This window comes from Pseudophryne corroboree, chromosome 5 (assembly GCF_028390025.1).
Source record: "Pseudophryne corroboree isolate aPseCor3 chromosome 5, aPseCor3.hap2, whole genome shotgun sequence".
Classification (NCBI taxonomy): Eukaryota; Metazoa; Chordata; class Amphibia; order Anura; family Myobatrachidae; genus Pseudophryne; species Pseudophryne corroboree.
In genome coordinates, this window is record NC_086448.1 from 536,840,121 (window position 1) to 536,861,105 (window position 20,985).

Sequence of the window (20,985 nt, forward strand, 5' to 3'; positions counted from 1 at the left end):
GATCTACTTCTCTGGAGTCACTATCGTCGACACAAGAATCAGTGTGCGTGTCGGTATCAGTATTCACAATATTCGCAAATGGTCTCTTATGTGACCCAGAGGGGTCGCCTGCGGATGGAAGAACAGAGCCCTGAAAAATCACATCCTCCACAGATTTTCTCCAGCACTCAGCATGAGATTCAGACTTATCTAATCTCCTATTGATATGATGCATACTATCACGTATTTCTTTCACCCATGCAGGCTCTTGGTGTGCCGGCAGTGCCACCACATTACACTTCTGTGTCCCTAAAATGGTTTCCTCCGGGGAGGAACTCCCTGCCTCTGACATGTCTTACACACGTGTACAACACACACACAGACACACTGGGACTTATAGGGGACAGACCCACAGTAAAATCTGTCAGAGGGACACAGTTTAGGAGCAGCCAGTTCACAACCCCAGCACCAGTATCTAATGCCTGTGAACACAGAATGCCCACTGACATGCAGCGCGTTTTACACAGTAATATACACTTGTAAAGCACCAGATTCGCTTGTGCCCCCCCCCCCTGTTTTGCACCGTGATACTTGTAGTCAGAAGTGAAGGAGGACCAGCGATGTCTCTGCAGCCTGAGGAGAGAGAACATGGCACTGAGCAGTGTGCTGGCTGCCTAAGAAGCTCCGCCCTTTTTACCTCAGAAACGTTTCAGAATATTTATACTGGCGGGGGTAGGGCTGTGGCTGGGCATCTTATGCCCCCTTTTTGCCAGTTTATAGAGGTGTTTTTGCTGCCCAGGGCGCCCCCCACGCCCTGCACCCTGCAGTGCCTGTTTGAGTGGGCAGCAATGGCGCGCTGCGCTCCCGCCAGCCGTGCTGTACCTCAGCCGTCACTTTTCTTGATAGAAGATCTGTCTTCTTCTACTCACCTGTCATCTGACTTCTGGCTCTGTGAGGGAGGTGACGGCGTGCTGTGGGAGTGAGCATCTAGGTACGGCTAGCGTTCAGTTCCCTTCAGGATCTAATGGTGTCCTGTCAGCCAGAAGCAGAGCCATGAAACTCTTCAGGAAGTTGGTTCCTACTTCTGCCCCCTCAGTCCCACGAAGCAGGGAGTCTGTTGCCAGCAGTTCTCCCTGTAAATAAAAAACCTAACATAAGTCTTTTCAGAGAAACTCAGTAGAGCTCCTCAGAGTGCATCCAGTCTACCTGGGCACATTTCTAAAACTGAGGTCTGGAGAAGGGGCATAGAGGGAGGAGTCAGTTCACACCCATTGAAAAGTCTTAAGAGTGCCCATGGCTCCTGCGGAAACGTCTATACCCTATGGTCATGAAGTGGACCAAAGCATCCTCTAAGACGTATGAGAAAATAATAATAATAATAATATAAAATATATATATATATATATATATATATATATTACACACACATATATATATATATATATATATATATATATACATACTGTATATTTAAATCCACACCCAGAGGCTCCAGCAGAGGCTATGATGCAGACGAGACCAGCACTCCATTTATAGCATAAAGTTATTTAATGTCATCCAAGACAAGAATAGTGCAAAATAAGCATATGGCATATTAGAAATAGAAAATAGGAATATTCTCACAAACAGCATCCATGCTGAGCACTTATATCCAACCCATCTGCCGCTCCCAACGCCCATTTCGACTCCAGCCGTCGTCACTCCCCTGAGTCCGCCTAGAACTCTGCATCTCTGTCTCACTTGAATGGAGAACGTCTCCGTCCGCATGCCCGGACAGAGACGCTCTGAATGGGAGCGTCTCTGTGCACTCCCGGCGTGACTAGGGGGACGGATCGCCTAGTCACGCCGGGAGTGCACGCCTGCGACTTGGCAGGCTCCATCTGTGTGTAGATATATATTTATAAAGAAGGAATGTGAACATGGACGAAACTACGTGTATGCGGAGTGTGCCACCGCACATAGCACTGCAGGATAGGGGGCACTGTTGTTGGCACTATCAAATATCTGTTTTAATTACTCCACTTGTAACTCACTCCGCTTTTGAAGCCCAGCATCTCCTGGCCTCCCGTCTTCTTCCCTCCACCCCTTCCATTGATAATACCAGCATTAATGAACTCAACTTGACAGCTCGTTGTTATTCAGTCACACTGTCCTTTATTACATTTCAAGATGCTGACATGCCTGGGATTCAAACCCACTGCCAGTGGCATTACAGTCAGACACTCTATTCATGGAGCTATCTGCCCTTACATACAAAGCTAGAGAATATTACGTATTTGAAGCTTACAGTCCACATCCATTTTCTAGCAGTGTGTATAACATAAACAGTGGTGCATGAAAGTTTATGAACTCTTTAGAATTTCAATATTTCTGCTGAAATTTGGCCTAAAATTACCTCAAATTTTTACTCAAGTCCTAAAAATATATAAAGAGAACCAAATGAACAAATGAGACAAGAAAAATAGACTTGCTCATTTTGTTTATTGAGGAAAATGATCCAATATCTATCTATCTATCTATCTCTCTATCTATCTATCTATCTATCTATCTATCTATCTATCTATCGATTTATCTATCTGTCTACATATAATATATAATATATATATATATTGGAAAAATGGGGTGTGGGGTGCCAATTCTCTTTCTGGCACAGGGCACCAAAAAGTCTAGTTAAGGCTCTGATGAAAGAAGGCCTCTTGTATATTTCAACATGCAAAAAAACTATTGTGTGTGAATAAGATATTTAAGGGCCCTACAGACTAGGTGATCCACCGCCGAGCTGCCCGATGCTGGATACGGCCGACGGGCGACCCGGCGGTGGGGGGAGGTGACGGGGGAAGGGAAGTTTCTTCACTTCCCCCGTCACCCGGCTTCATAGCAGTGCATGCCAATATGGACGAGATTGTTCATATTGGCCTGCATGCATAAGCGACCCGGCACCAACGATTAACAAGCACGGGGCCGTGCAAGTCTTTTTCTGTGTGTCTAAAACAAGTGTGCACTATAAAAGCAAATATAGTATTTCATGCATGAATGTCTTTGCCATAGCCTTAAAAAGAAACGTGTCTGTAACCACATTATTTCACTTAATTGTTTTTCCTTCTGTACTCTTTCTGTTCCAGTCACAGTGGTATAATTAGTTATCTAGTATAATCCATTTTGAAAGCCAAATGTAGAATACAAATGCGTATCATCCCCTACATAAAAACAAATGTCAGAACTGTGCATGAACAATAGAACATGGGTTATGGAGAGGTGAAAGGTGCATAAAAACTGAGCTAAACTGTTTAGCACAGTCAGTGTGTGCCTGTTAGGAGTTCCTCATGTTTAAACCTGGATCTTTGTTTGCACAACATTGCTAGTATAATAAAAGTAGGATGGGAGGTTTGGGAGAATGGTGCATCCTAGGTAAGTACAACTGCAGATGTTATCTTATGTTTGTGAACTTCAACCGATATTAGTAGTTTAAGTTTCAGGTGATCTTTTTTTAAAAACTAAGAGGTCAAATTAATCAAGTTTTCATATAGAAGGAATTAAAAAAAAAAGAAAAAAGAAACAAACATAGGCTTTATGTATAACATACTGTATATTAAGTAAAATGCAAATGTCTTATACTGTACATGGGCCGTAAACAGTATTGGAGCAATGAGTAAGTAAAGCATACTAATATTTTGTGTCAATAGCACAAGAATAGGAACATCTTCCATGGAGTCCTAGGAATACAGCAACCCCTAAAATAGAAATATAGCATCTGCACGGGTATACCGATAACTAGCAAATCAATTCCTCATTGCCCCATTCTAAAGGACTATCATGGTGAGGATGATGGAGGGGAGGACTGGCATTACACAGGAGGGTTAACATACCTAGATTCCTGCCATCCACACTAAATTCGGTCAAATTTAGATTCTGTAATTTGAGAAATATCATGGGTAAGTGTGACATTAACCAGGGAGACCCAAGCACTGAAGACAGGACTTGAGGTTGCCATTCATGAGCAAGCTACACAAACCTTAGCCAACATGCACAGGGTAATAATATGATGTCTATTGTACCTATCTATGGCATCTATAGCTAAAGCCCCAAGAGAGCACACCACAGATGTAAGAACAGAACGGAAAATGTATTTAAAAGTGATTACCCTTGTAACCTTATGCCAAAAAACATTAACCAGGGAGCATTCCCATAAGAAATGCCATAAGGTGCCGCAGGAGTTCTGACACTTAGAACACTCATTGTCATGCCTTCAGCATTTGCTTTGTGTAGATCTGATTACTTTTACTACAGAAAGTTGTATTATTGCCCCATCTGGTGGTCAGTCCCATCAATTAATTTGACCCTCATAGCCTCTTGTAGCCAGTCTTGCAATGCATTCTGGGATGAAGAAGCTGGGATCAGCCTTTCTACTTCCCTCATGGTCCCAGACAGTCATGCTTTACATGGGTCCAACTCTCATATAGCATTCGATGGTGAGTTTGTATATTAAATGTCTCATCTCAACCTGTTTAGCCAGTGAGTAATGTTAGCTGCACTGTAGTTTATACTTGCACATGTAATCACATGTTTGCACAGCCCATGTTATATGTACTTGTGTATATCCATTTTGCTTTTCACATGCATATCATAATTGCATATTCTTGTTTCATTAACAGTTTTACCTCATTATCACACATCATCATATCGTATTGTACATCAAATCAACGCATCATATCTGTGATCCCTTTACTGAATAATAAAACACCGTTCTACAAACACCTCTTCTGAACAGATTATTGAAAAGTAAAGGTGGTTATACTGTAGGCTTCAAATTTGCCAGAAAGGGCTTAGTGAGAGGCTGAACAGTAAAACATCGAATGCTACAAGCAGATGGACTCTCTTACACTGACTCCGTCAGTAAATCATTGCCTGTCAGCAGTGGGGACATATACTGACTTACAGAGCCGTTACACTGCCAGCCACAGCTATCTGCATATGACAGCCACACAGTTTCTATACAGTCTACCAACTATGGCAGCTCAGCAATAGGAGTACCGCCATTTGACTACACAGAAACCTGTACAAGTCAGTGCAGCCACGCTTATAAGGCAACACAACAGTCTCTTCACAGTCAAGCAGCTTCATAACAGTTCAAAGATACTGACTCCTCAGAGATCTGCGACACAGTCTGAACAGTTACTTGCAGACAGCATTACAGCAGTCTCTACACAATCAAACATCTCTACCAGATCACCATGTCACAGAAAACAATATCCTCATACAAAACAAGGTCCCAAGTCTCTGGTTCCTCCAAATCCTTGTCTGTCAGTAATGCAGCCATCATGGCACGTGCAAAAGCGGAAGCCGCAAAAGTAAGGGCTAACTTTGCCGAGCAGGAGATGCAATTAAAAATCGAGAGCAAACGCTTAGAAGCAATCGGCGAGAAGCTCGCTGCAGAGAAGGAGGCAGCGGCTGCCATAGCTGAATCTTGGAGACTGCAGAACTCCCTGATATAAGAAGAACCAATGTACTCGACACAGAGAATGGATCTCAGGATTCACTGCAACGCACATCAGAATACGTACGTCAAGTCTCAAAAAGGAGTAGCAACCCTCCATCTTTACAAGGTACGCATTCAGACTTCATGCAAACAAATCAAGTACACTCTACAGCGCCACCACCAGTGGACAACAGACCACACATTTGCAAGCAAGAGAATCCTAGACACTGTGAACCTATGAGGGACAACTCTTCCCCACCTCAGATGTCTGAATCTGCAAACTCCAAGAAAGACACAGCCTACTTCACACAGAAGCGGTGTGATACCAACCGTCGGGAACCAGACAACACTAACAGGTATGACTACACACCATATACCTACCGTGTTAATGTACCGACATCTCCAAGAGCCAATCAGGACACATTAGACTTTGCTAAATTTCTCACCCGCCGTGAATTAGTCACGATTAGTATTTCAAAGTTCAATGATCGCCCTGAGAACTTCAGAGCCTGGCAGTCCTCTTTTCAAAATGCTATCAGAGGAATAGACCTTTCTCATAGTGAAGAGATAGACCTCTTAATTAAATGGCTTGGGAATGAATCTGCAGAACATGCTAGAAGGATAAGAGTGATTAACATTAACCACCCTGAGAATGGACTTAGGATGATCTGGGATAGACTTAATGAGTGCTATGGCTCACCAGAGATAATAGAGAGTGCTCTGTTCAAAAGAATAGACGATTTCCCCAGGTTACCCAACAAAGGCTATCAGAGACTCAGAGAACTAAGTGACTTACTAAAAGAACTTCAAGTAGCTAAATGTGAGGGAGATTTACCAGGACTTGCCTTCCTTGACACAGCCAGAGGCGTTAACCCTATAGTGCAGAAACTACCGTATAATCTGCAGGAACAATGGATCAACCATGGCTCCAAATATAAGCGGCAGAACAAAGTGCAATTTCCACCATTCTCAGTTTTCGTGGACTTTGTACACCAGCAAGCTATGACCAGGAATGATCCTAGTTTTGCCTTTACCTTGACAAATACTGCACCTATGGTACCTAACCCCCGCAAAACATCAGTTGCAGTTCACAAGACTAATGTGCATTATTCAGATTCTTTCCGCAGGTCTACCAGCTTTAATCGCCAAGAGACCACAGACAAAGATCCAGCCAAGCAATGTCCTCTGCATCACAAACCGCATCCTCTCCTGAAATGCAGAACCTTCAGAGAAAAGTCCCTGGAGAACCGCAAAGCCTTCTTAAAGGAGAATAGGATCTGCTACAAGTGCTGTTCCTCCACATCACACCTCGCCAAGGACTGCAAGGTTAGTGCTAACTGCACAGAATGCCACAACACAGACCACAATACCGCTCTACACCCTGGTCCTCCCCCATGGGCTTTGCAACACAGTTATACCGATACAGAGCATGGCGGGGAGCACAGTGTAGAACAAAAAGACACTGTTGCAGTCACACCAGAAATAACTTCACAATGTACCGAAGTCTGCAAAGATGCCATTAGCGGTAGATCCTGCTCCAAAATATGTTTAGTCAAAGTTTACCCCAAAGGCCATCCAGACAAAGCCGTTAAACTTTATGCAATCCTAGATGACCAAAGTAACAGGTCTCTAGCCAGATCAATCTTCTTTGAGACCTTTAATGTTAAAGGACCCAGCACTCCTTACTCCTTAAGATCCTGCGCAGGGAGTTTTGAGACAACAGGAAGGAGAGCAACTGGCTATCAAATTGAGTCCTTGGATGGGAAGACATGTCTCTCTTTACCAACTATCACAGAGTGTGACGAGATTCCAGACAATAGGAGTGAGATTCCTACACCAGATGTAGCTAAACACCATACACATTTGAAACGCATAGCACATCTGATACCAGAACTGGATCCACATGCCCAAATAAATCTACTCATTGGGAGGGATATCCTACAAGTCCACAAAGCCAGAAGTCAGATTAATGGTCCACATAACGCACCTTACGCTCAAAGACTGGATCTGGGATGGGTAATAATAGGAGAAGTATGTCTTGGAGATGTGCATAAACCAGATTCTGTCAACAGCATGCTTACCTGTACTTTAGAAAATGGACGCCCTTCTCTATTCCAGCCATGTCATAACCATTTCCTCATAAAGGAATTACCACACTGTACCTTCATAGACTCAACTAGTGACAACCATATCTGTGACAACTATCAAGATCATCTGGGACACGCAGTCTTCCAGAGAACAAAGAAGGATGACCAGGTGGCAATGTCCATAGAGGACAAACTATTCTTGGAAATAATGGAGAAAGGACTAGTCAAGGATGATGCCAACAGCTGGGTTGCTCCTCTACCCTTTAGAACACCCAGACAACGCCTTCCTAATGACAGAGAACAAGTACTCAAATGCTTCTCTTCACTTAAACACAACTTTCACAGGAAACCAGAGATGAAAGATCATTTCTTCTCCTTTATGGCTAAAATATTTGAGAATGGTCACGCCGAGATAGCTCCCATTCTTAAAGACACAGAAGAATGCTGGTACCTGCCAATGTTCGGAGTATATCACCCGAAGAAACCAGGTCAGATAAGAGTGGTGTTCGATTCCAGTGCCCAGTTTGAAGGTGTTTCTTTAAATGACGTACTCCTGACAGGACCAGACCTTAACAACAAACTCCTAGGAGTACTCATCCGTTTCCGAAAAGACTCTATTGCCTTCACAGCTGACATTCAACAAATGTTTCATTGCTTTCTTGTGAGAGAAAAAGACAGGAATTTCCTAAGATTCTTCTGGTTCAGAGACAATGACCCCTCAAAAGACATCACGGAGTATCGCATGAAGGTACACATCTTTGGTAACAGCCCTTCACCTGCAGTTGCCATCTATGGACTCAGACGTTCAGCTCAAGAGGGTGAGCTAGAGTATGGTTCTGATGTTAGACAACTTGTAGATAAAGACTTCTACGTGGATGACTGCCTAAAATCTATGCCAACAGCCGAGACAGCAATCAGCCTCCTCAAAAGAGCTCAGGAAATGCTTGCTTGTTCAAACCTGAGGCTTCACAAAATAGCTTCCAACAGCAAAGTAGTGATGGAAGCCTTCCCTTCCCAAGATCATACCAGCGATTTAAGAGACTTGGATTTAGGAACCGATTCCCCACCAGCTCAACGTAGCCTTGGACTCTTGTGGGACTTAAAATCTGACACCTTTACCTTCCAAGTAAACAGCGAAGAAAGACCCTTCACTCGCAGAGGTGTTCTCTCTACTCTAAACAGCTTGTACGACCCCTTAGGATTTGCAGCTCCTGTCACTATCCAAGGTAAAGCTTTGCTCAGAGACCTAACCTGTGAGTCAATTGACTGGGATGCCCCACTGCCTCCCCAGAAAAGAAACTTGTGGCAAGAGTGGAAAGATTCTCTATCTACCTTAACCAACCTCCGCATTACACGTCCATATGCCCCCGTGCCTTCTACAGCAGTACAAAACCAGAGACTATGTGTATTCTCTGATGCCTCAACCCAAGCAATTGCTGCAGTTGCATATCTTAAGACCATGGACATCAAGGGACAATGTCATATTGGATTTGTCATGGGCAAAGCAAAGTTAGCTCCACGTCCAGAACACACAGTGCCCAGACTTGAACTTTGTGCTGCAGTACTAGCTGTAGAATTAGCTGAGCTCATTTCATCTGAGTTACCAATTGGACTCTCTGAAGCAGATTTCTACACAGACAGTAAGGTAGTATTAGGCTACATATGCAACGAGACCAGACGGTTCCATGTTTATGTCAGCAATCGTGTGCTAAGAATCAGAAGATCCACCAATCCAAAACAGTGGCACTATGTATCTACTGCTCACAATCCAGCAGATCACGCTACAAGAGCTGTCCCAGCCAGTATCCTCAAAGACACTACATGGCTCAGAGGACCTGAATTCCTGTACAAGGCAGATTCGAACAATCCTGAAAGTAGCATATTCAAGCTAGTAGACGCAGACTCAGATGTTGAAATTCGTCCACAAATAACTACAATCCATACCGTAACTTCAGATTGTCAACTTCAGCCTCACAGATTCCAAAGATTTTCAACTTGGAAATCACTTGTCAGAGCCATTACCTGCTTAACTCACATAGTCCATTCATTTAAACGCAACGCATCTGTAAGTGTGAATGGATGTAAAGGTTGGCACCACTGTCAAAATGTTTACGCACCAGAAGAAACACAACGATCCAAGAACCTTATCATCCGTGTTGTGCAGCACCAAATCTTTTCCGGAGAGATCGACTGCATTAACAGTGGAAATCCTATTCCCAAAGACAGCACCTTAAAAAAGCTAGACCCTTTTCTTGATGAAAATCATTTATTGAGAGTAGGAGGCCGTCTTCAAGAAGCAAACTTGGAGACAAATGAGAAAAATCCTTTAATCATTCCTGGGAGTCACCACATAGCTTCTTTAATTGTGCAACACTATCACAACGAAGTCAAACACCAAGGACGATTGTTTACCGAAGGAGCTCTACGATCAGCTGGGTTCTGGATTATTGGAGCGAAAAGGTGTGTAAGCAGCACAATCTTCAAATGTATCATTTGCCGTAGACTTCGTGGTACTTCCCAAACTCAGAAGATGGCTAATCTTCCAACAGACAGACTTAGTACAGACCCTCCTTTCTCCAATGTTGGTCTTGATGTATTTGGTCCATGGACTGTCATCACACGACATACTAGAGGTGCGAATGCGAACAGCAAGCGCTGGGCGGTTGTATTCACTTGTATGAGCATCAGAGCTGTTCACATCGAAGTTATAGAATCAATGGACACTTCAAGCTTCATCAATGCCTTTAGACGCTTCATTGCTATCCGTGGCCCAGTAAAACACATCCGGTCCGACAGAGGTACCAACTTCATTGGAGCAGCCAAAGAATTACAAATTAATTCGAACATTGACACTAAAAGCATAGAGAGATATCTCAGTGAGCAAGGTTGTACATGGACCTTCAACCCGCCTCATTCTTCTCATATGGGAGGTGCCTGGGAAAGGATGATCGGCATGATACGCAGAATCCTTGATTCCATATTCTTGCAAGTGGGAACTGCAAGACTTACTCACGAGAGCTTAACAACCTTCATGGCTGAAGTCTCAGCTATTGTCAACGGAAGACCATTGACTTCAGTGTCTAATGACCCAGAAGACCCACTTCTACTTACTCCGGCCACTCTTCTTACACAGAAGACCGGGATTACCTATGCTCCTCCTGGAGAATTCAATACCAAAGACCTGTTCAAACGTCAATAGAGACAAGTTCAAAGCCTTGCAAACACCTTTTGGGACAGATGGAAAAGACAATACCTTTCTACCCTGCAGTCAAGGCGCAAGTGGCAAGTTGCCAAACCCAACTTAAAACCAGGTGACATTGTGCTCGTCAGAGATTGCCAGTCACAACGCAACGAATGGCCTTTAAGTCTTGTCACCAAGACGTTCCCAAGCAAGGATGGGAAGGTTCGTAAGGTTGAGGTCAAGATCTGTAAGCGAGGAGAGACTAAGTTGTTCCTCAGACCAGTGACTGAACTATTCTTATTGTTATCTGTTTAGAGTTTAAAATATGGTACCAGTGATACCAGACGGGGAGTGTCATGCCTTCAGCATTTGCTTTGTGTAGATCTGATTACTTTTACTACAGAAAGTTGTATTATTGCCCCATCTGGTGGTCAGTCCCATCAATTAATTTGACCCTCATAGCCTCTTGTAGCCAGTCTTGCAATGCATTCTGGGATGAAGAAGCTGGGATCAGCCTTTCTACTTCCCTCATGGTCCCAGACAGTCATGCTTTACATGGGTCCAACTTAGAGATGAGCGGGTTCGGTTTCTTTGAATCCGAACCCGCACGAACTTCACTTTTTTTTTCACGGGTCCGAGCGACTCGGATCTTCCCGCCTTGCTCGGTTAACCCGAGCGCGCCCGAACGTCATCATGACGCTGTCGGATTCTCGCGAGACTCGGATTCTATATAAGGAGCCGCGCGTCGCCGCCATTTTCACACGTGCATTGAGATTGATAGGGAGAGGACGTGGCTGGCGTCCTCTCCATTTAGATTAGATTTAGAAGAGAGAGAGAGATTGCTGTGATACTGTAGATTAGAAGAGAGTGCAGACAGAGTTTAGTGACTGACGACCACAGTGACCAGTGACCACCAGAGACAGTGCAGTTGTTTGTTTTATTTAATATATCCGTTCTCTGCCTGAAAAAAACGATACACAGTCACACAGTGACTCAGTCTGTGTGCACTGCTCAGCCCAGTGTGCTGCACATCAATGTATTGCATATAAAGCTTATAATTGTGGGGGAGACTGGGGAGCACTGCAGGTTGTTATAGCAGGAGCCAGGAGTACATGATAAATAATATTATATTAAAATTAAACAGTGCACACTTTTGCTGCAGGAGTGCCACTGCCAGTGTGACTAGTGGTGACCAGTGCCTGACCACCAGTATATTAGTAGTATTGTATACTATCTCTTTATCAACCAGTCTATATTAGCAGCAGACACAGTACAGTGCGGTAGTTCACGGCTGTGACTACCTCTGTGTCGGCACTCGGCAGGCAGTACGTCCATCCATAATTGTATTATAATATATACCACCTAACCGTGGTTTTTTTTTCATTCTTTATACCGTCGTCATACTAGTTGTTACGAGTATACTACTATCTCTTTATCAACCAGTGTACAGTGCGGTAGTTCACGGCTGTGGCTACCTCTGTGTCGGCACTCGGCAGGCAGTCCGTCCAACCATAATTGTATTATATACCACCTAACCGTGGTTTTTTTTTCATTCTTTATACCGTCGTCATACTAGTTGTTACGAGTATACTACTATCTCTTTATCAACCAGTGTACAGTGCGGTAGTTCACGGCTGTGGCTACCTCTGTGTCGGCACTCGGCGGGCAGTCCGTCCATCCATAATTGTATTATAATATATACCACCTAACCGTGGTTTTTTTTTCATTCTTTATACCGTCGTCATACTAGTTGTTACGAGTATACTACTATCTCTTTATCAACCAGTGTACAGTGCGGTAGTTCACGGCTGTGGCTACCTCTGTGTCGGCACTCGGCAGGCAGTCCGTCCAACCATAATTGTATTATAATATATACCACCTAACCGTGGTTTTTTTTTCATTCTTTATACCGTCGTCATACTAGTTGTTACGAGTATACTACTATCTCTTTATCAACCAGTGTACAGTGCGGTAGTTCACGGCTGTGGCTACCTCTGTGTCGGCACTCGGCAGGCAGTCCGTCCAACCATAATTGTATTATATACCACCTAACCGTGGTTTTTTTTTCATTCTTTATACCGTCGTCATACTAGTTGTTACGAGTATACTACTATCTCTTTATCAACCAGTGTACAGTGCGGTAGTTCACGGCTGTGGCTACCTCTGTGTCGGCACTCGGCAGGCAGTCCGTCCAACCATAATTGTATTATAATATATACCACCTAACCGTGGTTTTTTTTTCATTCTTTATACCGTCGTCATACTAGTTGTTACGAGTATACTACTATCTCTTTATCAACCAGTGTACAGTGCGGTAGTTCACGGCTGTGGCTACCTCTGTGTCGGCACTCGGCAGGCAGTCCGTCCATCCATAATTGTATTATAATATATACCACCTAACCGTGGTTTTCTCTATCGTCCTTGTGGATGCTGGGGTTCCTGAAAGGACCATGGGGAATAGCGGCTCCGCAGGAGACAGGGCACAAAAAGTAAAGCTTTTCCAGATCAGGTGGTGTGCACTGGCTCCTCCCCCTATGACCCTCCTCCAGACTCCAGTTAGATTTTTGTGCCCGGCCGAGAAGGGTGCAATCTAGGTGGCTCTCCTAAAGAGCTGCTTAGAGAAAGTTTAGCTTAGGTTTTTTATTTTACAGTGAGTCCTGCTGGCAACAGGATCACTGCAACGAGGGACTTAGGGGAGAAGGAGTGAACTCACCTGCGTGCAGGATGGATTGGCTTCTTGGCTACTGGACATCAGCTCCAGAGGGACGATCACAGGTACAGCCTGGATGGTCACCGGAGCCGCGCCGCCGGCCCCCTTGCAGATGCTGAAGTAAGAAGAGGTCCAGAATCGGCGGCTGAAGACTCCTGCAGTCTTCTAAAGGTAGCGCACAGCACTGCAGCTGTGCGCCATTTTCCTCTCAGCACACTTCACACGGCAGTCACTGAGGGTGCAGGGCGCTGGGAGGGGGGCGCCCTGGGAGGCAAATGAAAACCTTTTTTGGCGAAAAATACCTCACATATAGCCCCCAGAGGCTATATGGAGATATTTAACCCCTGCCAAGATTCACTAAATAGCGGGAGACGAGCCCGCCGAAAAAGGGGTGGGGCCTATCTCCTCAGCACACAGCGCCATTTTCTCTCACAGAAAGCCTGGAGAGAAGGCTCCCAGGCTCTCCCCTGCACTGCACTACAGAAACAGGGTTAAAACAGAGAGGGGGGGCACTGATTTTGGCGATATTGAGATATATATAAAGATGCTATAAGGGAAAACACTTATATAAGGTTGTCCCTATATAATTATAGCGTTTTGGTGTGTGCTGGCAAACTCTCCCTCTGTCTCCCCAAAGGGCTAGTGTGGGTCCTGTCCTCTGTCAGAGCATTCCCGGTGTGTGTGCTGTGTGTCGGTACGTGTGTGTCGACATGTATGAGGACGATGTTGGTGAGGAGGCGGAGAAATTGCCTGTAATGGTGATGTCACTCTCTAGGGAGTCGACACCGGAATGGATGGCTTATTTAGGGAATTACGTGAGAATGTCAACACGCTGCAAGGTCGGTTGACGATGTGAGACGGCCGACAAACTATTAGTACCGGTCCAGGCGTCTCAGAAACACCGTCAGGGGCGTTAAAAACGCCCATTTACCTCAGTCGGTCGACACAGACACAGACACGGACACTGAATCCAGTGTCGACGGTGAATAAACAAACGTATTTCTCATTAGGGCCACACGTTAAGGGCAATGAAGGAGGTGTTGCATATTTCTGATACTACAAGTACCACAAAAAAGGGTATTATGTGGGAGTGAAAAAACTACCTGTAGTTTTTCCTGAATCAGATAAAATAAAATGAAGTGTGTGATGATGCGTGGGGTTACCCCGATAGCAAATATTGGCGTTATACCCTTTCCCGCCAGAAATTAGGGCGCGTTGGGAAACACCCCTTAGGGTGATAAGGCGCTCACACGCTTATCAAGTGGCGTTACCGTCTCCAGATACGGCCGCCCTCAAGGAGCCAGCTGATAGGAAGCTGGAAAGATATCCTAAAAAGTATATACACACATACGGTGGTTATACTGCGACCAGCGATCGCCATCAGCCTGGAGATGCAGTGCTGGGTTGGCTTGGTCGGATTCCCTGACTGAAAATATTTTATTCATATAGAGCATTTAATAGGATGCATTCTATATATATGTACGTGAGATGCACAGAGGGATATTTGCTCTCTGGCATCAAGATAAGTACGTTGTCCATATCACCCAGAAGATGTCATGGACACGACAGTGGTCAGGTGATACAGATCCCATACGGCACATGGAAGTATTGCCGTATAAAGGGAAGGAGTTAGTTGGGGTCGGTCCATCGGACCTGGGGACCACGGCAACAGCTGGGAAATCCAACCTTTTTACCCCAAGTTACATCTCAGCTGAAAAAGACACCGTCTTTTCAGCCTCAATCCTTCCTTTCCCATGAGGGCATGCAGGCAAAAGGCCAGTCATATCTGCCCAGACATAGAGGTAAGGGAAGTAGACTGCAGCAGGCAGCCCCTTCCCAGGAAAAGAAGCCCTCCACCGCGTCTGCCAAGTCCTCAGCATGACGCTGGGGCCATGCAAGCGGACTCAAGGTGGGGGGGTAGTCTCAAGAGTCTCAGCGCGCAGTGGGATCACTCGCAGGTTGACCCCTAGATAGTACAAGTATTATCCCAGGGGTACAGATTGGAGAGTCGAGACATCTTCTCCTCGCAGGTTTCTGAAGTCTGCTTTACCAACGGCTCCCTCCGACAGGGAGGCAGCATTGGAAATAATTCACAAGCTGTATATCCAGCAGGTGATAATCAAAGTACCCCTCCTACAACAAGGAAAAGGGTATTATTTTTCCACACTATATTGTGGTACTGAAGCCAGACGGCTTGGTGAGACATAGTCTAAACTGAAATCTTTGAACACTTACATAAAAGGTTCAAATCGAGATGGAGTCACTCAGAGCAGTGATAGCGAACCGGAAAAAAGGGGACTATATGGTGTCCCTGGACATCAAGGATTACCTCCATGTCCAAATTTGCCCTTCTCAACAAGGGTACCTCTGGTTCGTGGTACAGAACTGTCAATATCAGTTTCAGACGATGCCGTTTGAATTATCCACGGCACCCCGGGCCTTTTACCAAGGTAATGGCCGAAAAGATGTTTCTTCAAAGAAAAAAGGCATCTAAATTATCCCTTACTTGGACGATATCCTGAAAAGGGCAAGTTCCAGAGAACAGTTGGAGGTCGGAAGAGCACTATCTAAAGTAGTTCTACGACAGCACGACTGGATTCTAAATATTCCAAGAATCGCAGCTGTTTTCCGACGATACGTCTGCTGTTCCTAGGAATGATTCTGGGCATAGTCCAGAAAAAGGTGTTCCTCCGGGAGGAAAAAGCCAAGGAGTTATTCGACCTAGTCAGAAACCTCCTAAAACCAGGCCAAGTATCAGTGCATCAATGCACAGGAGTCCTGGGAAAAATGGTGGCTTCTTACAAAGCGATTCCATTCGGCAGATCTCAGGGGATTTGCTGGACGAATGGTCCGGATCGCATTTTCAGATGCATCAGCGGATAATCCTGTCTCCAAGGACAAGGGTGTCTCTTCTGTGGGGGCTGCAGAGTGCTCATCTTTTAGAGGGCAGCACACTCAGCATTCAGGACTGTGTTCTGGGGACCACGGATACCAGCCTGAGAGGCTGGGGAGTAGTCACACAGGGAAAAAATTTCCAAGGAAGTGTGGTCAAGTCTGGAGACTTCTCTCCACATGAATATACTGGAGCTAAGGGCAATTTACAATGCTCTGAGCCTAGGAAGACTCCTGCTTCAAAGTCAACCGGTGCTGATCCAGTAGGACATCATCATGGCGGTCGCCCACGTTATCAGACGGGGCGACACAAGAAGCAGGAGGGCAATGACAGCAAGGATTCTTCGCTGGGCGGAAAATCATGTGATAACACTGTCAGCAGTGTTCATTCCGGGAGTGGGCAACTGGGAAGATTTCCTCAGCATAAATGAATTCCACCCGGAAAAGTGGAAACTTAATCTGGAAGTTTCCACATGATTGTAAACCGTTGGGAAAGACCAAAGGTGGTTATGATGGCGTCCCACCTGAAGCGCCAGGTCAAGAGACACTCAGGCAATAGCTGGGACGCTCTGGTAACACCGTCGGTGTACCAGTCGGTGTATGTGTTCCATCCTCTGCTTTTCATACCCAATGTATTGAAAATGATAGGAAGGAGAGGAGTAAGAACTATACTCGTGGCTCCGGTTTGGCCAAGAAGGACTTGGTTCCCGGAACTTCAAGAGATACTAAGAAGGGTCTTGATTCGGCAAGAACCGTGTCTGTTCCGGGACTTACCGCAGCTGCGTTGACGCCAAGGCGGGTGAACGCCGGATCCTAAGGGAAAGAGGCATTCCGGAAGAGGTCATCCCTACCCTGGTCAGAGCCAGGAAGGAGTTGACCGCACAACATTATCACCACTTAGGTGAAAATATGTGCCAGGGTGTGAGTCCAGGAAGGCTCCACGGAAGAATTTCAACTAGGTTAATTTCTACATTTCCTGCAAACAGGAGTGTCTATGGGTCTCAAATTGGGTCCATTAAGGTTCAAATTTCGGCCTGTTGATTTTCTTCCAGAAAGAAATTGGCTTCAGTTCCTGAAGTCCAGAAGTTGTTAAGGGAGTACTGCATATACAGTCCCTTTGATGTCTCCAGTGGCACTGGGCGATCTCAACGTAGTTTTGGGATTCCTAAAAAATCACATTGGTTTAAACAACTCAAATCTGTGGATTTGATATATCTCACATGGAAAATGACCATGCTGTTGGTCCTGGCCTCGGCCAGGCGAGTGTCAGAATTGGCGGCTTTATCTCACAAAGCCATATCTGATTGTCCATTCGGACAGAGCAAAGCTGCGGACTCGTCCCCAGTTTCTCCTTAAGGTGGTGTCAGCGTTTCACCTGAACCAGCTTATTGTGGTACCTGCGGCTACTAGGGACTTGGAGGACTCCAAGTTGCTGGATGTTATCAGGGCCCTGAAAATATAGTTTCCAGGTTGGCTGGAGTCAGGAAATCTGACTTGCTGTTTATCCTGTATGCACCCAACAATGCTGGGTGCTTCTGCTTCTAAGCAGTCGATTGCTCGTGGGATTGGTAGCACAATTCAACTTGCACATTCTGTGGCAGGCCTGCCACAGTCTAAATCTGTTAAGGCCCATTCCACAAGGAAGGTGGGCTCATCTTGGGCGGCTGCCCGAGGGGTCTCGGCATTACAACTTTGCCGAGCAGCTACGTGGTCGGGGGAGAACACGTTTGTAAAATTCTACAAATTTGATACCCTCGCAAAAGAGGACCTGGAGTTCTCTCATTCGGTGCTGCAGAGTCATCCGCACTCTCCCGCCCGTTTGGGAGCTTTGGTATAATCCCCATGGTCCTTTCAGGAACCCCAGCATCCACAAGGACGATAGAGAAAATAAGAATTTACTTACCGATAATTCTATTTCTCGGAGTCCGTAGTGGATGCTGGGCGCCCATCCCAAGTGCGGATTATCTGCAATACTTGTACATAGTTATTGCTAACTAAATCGGGTTATTGTTGTTGTGAGCCATCTTTTCAGAGGCTCCGCTGTTATCATACTGTTAACTGGGTTCAGATCACAGGTTGTACAGTGTGATTGGTGTGGCTGGTATGAGTCTTACCCGGGATTCAAAATTCCTCCCTTATTGTGTACGCTCGTCCGGGCACAGTACCTAACTGGAGTCTGGAGGAGGGTCATAGGGGGAGGAGCCAGTGCACACCACCTGATCTGGAAAAGCTTTACTTTTTGTGCCCTGTCTCCTGCGGAGCCGCTATTCCCCATGGTCCTTTCAGGAACCCCAGCATCCACTACGGACTCCGAGAAATAGAATTATCGGTAAGTAAATTCTTATTTTTTTTTCATTCTTTATACCGTCGTCATACTAGTTGTTACGAGTATACTACTATCTCTTTATCAACCAGTGTACAGTGCGGTAGTTCACGGCTGTGGCTACCTCTGTGTCGGCACTCGGCAGGCAGTCCGTCCAACCATAATTGTATTATAATATATACCACCTAACCGTGGTTTTTTTTTCATTCTTTATACCGTCGTCATACTAGTTGTTACGAGTATACTACTATCTCTTTATCAACCAGTGTACAGTGCGGTAGTTCACGGCTGTGGCTACCTCTGTGTCGGCACTCGGCAGGCAGTCCGTCCAACCATAATTGTATTATAATATATACCACCTAACCGTGGTTTTTTTTTCATTCTTTATACCGTCGTCATACTAGTTGTTACGAGTATACTACTATCTCTTTATCAACCAGTGTACAGTGCGGTAGTTCACGGCTGTGGCTACCTCTGTGTCGGCACTCGGCAGGCAGTCCGTCCATCCATAATTGTATTATATACCACCTAACCGTGGTTTTTTTATACCACCTAACCGTGGCAGTCCGTCCATAATTGTATACTAGTATCCAATCCATCCATCTCCATTGTTTACCTGAGGTGCCTTTTAGTTCTGCCTATAAAATATGGAGAACAAAAAAGTTGAGGTTCCAAAATTAGGGAAAGATCAAGATCCACTTCCACCTCGTGCTGAAGCTGCTGCCACTAGTCATGGCCGAGACGATGAAATGCCAGCAACGTCGTCTGCCAAGGCCGATGCCCAATGTCATAGTACAGAGCATGTCAAATCCAAAACACCAAATATCAGAAAAAAAAGGACTCCAAAACCTAAAATAAAATTGTCGGAGGAGAAGCGTAAACTTGCCAATATGCCATTTACCACACGGAGTGGCAAGGAACGGCTGAGGCCCTGGCCTATGTTCATGGCTAGTGGTTCAGCTTCACATGAGGATGGAAGCACTCAGCCTCTCGCTAGAAAACTGAAAAGACTCAAGCTGGCAAAAGCACCGCAAAGAACTGTGCGTTCTTTGAAATCCCAAATCCACAAGGAGAGTCCAATTGTGTCGGTTGCGATGCCTGACCTTCCCAACACTGGACGTGAAGAGCATGCGCCTTCCACCATTTGCACGCCCCCTGCAAGTGCTGGAAGGAGCACCCGCAGTCCAGTTCCTGATAGTCAGATTGAAGATGTCAGTGTTGAAGTACACCAGGATGAGGAGGATATGGGTGTTGCTGGCGCTGGGGAGGAAATTGACCAGGAGGATTCTGATGGTGAGGTGGTTTGTTTAAGTCAGGCACCCGGGGAGACACCTGTTGTCCGTGGGAGGAATATGGCCGTTGACATGCCAGGTGAAAATACCAAAAAAATCAGCTCTTCGGTGTGGAGGTATTTCACCAGAAATGCGGACAACAGGTGTCAAGCCGTGTGTTCCCTTTGTCAAGCTGTAATAAGTAGGGGTAAGGACGTTAACCACCTCGGAACATCCTCCCTTATACGTCACCTGCAGCGCATTCATAATAAGTCAGTGACAAGTTCAAAAACTTTGGGTGACAGCGGAAGCAGTCCACTGACCAGTAAATCCCTTCCTCTTGTAACCAAGCTCACGCAAACCACCCCACCAACTCCCTCAGTGTCAATTTCCTCCTTCCCCAGGAATGCCAATAGTCCTACAGGCCATGTCACTGGCAAGTCTGACGAGTCCTCTCCTGCCTGGGATTCCTCCGATGCATCCTTGCGTGTAACGCCTACTGCTGCTGGCGCTGCTGTTGTTGCCGCTGGGAGTCGATGGTCATCCCAGAGGGGAAGTCGTAAGCCCACTTGTACTACTTCCAGTAAGCAATTGACTGTTCAACAGTCCTTTGCGAGGAAGATGAAATATCACAGCAGTCATCCTACTGCAAAGCGGATAACTGAGTCCTTGACAACTATGTTGGTGTTAGACGTGCGTCCGGTATCCGCCGTTAGTTCACAGGGAACTAGACAATTTATTGAGGCAGTGTGCCCCCGTTACCAAATACCATCTAGGTTCCACTTCTCTAGGCAGGCGATACCGAGAATGTACACGGACGTCAGAAAAAGACTCACCAGTCTCCTAAAAAATGCAGTTGTACCCAATGTCCACTTAACCACGGACATGTGGACAAGTGGAGCAGGGCAGGGTCAGGACTATATGACTGTGACAGCCCACTGGGTAGATGTATGGACTCCCGCCGCAAGAACAGCAGCGGCGGCACCAGTAGCAGCATCTCGCAAACGCCAACTCTTTCCTAGGCAGGCTACGCTTTGTATCACCGCTTTCCAGAATACGCACACAG

The 20,985-nt window shown here is 45.7% G+C and overlaps 1 protein-coding gene and 1 long non-coding RNA gene across 4 annotated transcripts in view; both read left to right on the plus strand.

Annotated features, from left to right (window-relative positions):
• PHACTR1 (phosphatase and actin regulator 1) overlaps positions 1-20,985 on the plus strand; it is an 806,703-nt gene that overhangs the window by 359,893 nt on the left and 425,825 nt on the right. The window lies entirely within an intron of this gene.
• On the plus strand, positions 4,372-4,733 carry LOC134927994 (uncharacterized). The gene is made up of 2 exons (XR_010177800.1): positions 4,372-4,448; positions 4,632-4,733. It is a non-coding gene; the product is annotated as an uncharacterized LOC134927994 (long non-coding RNA).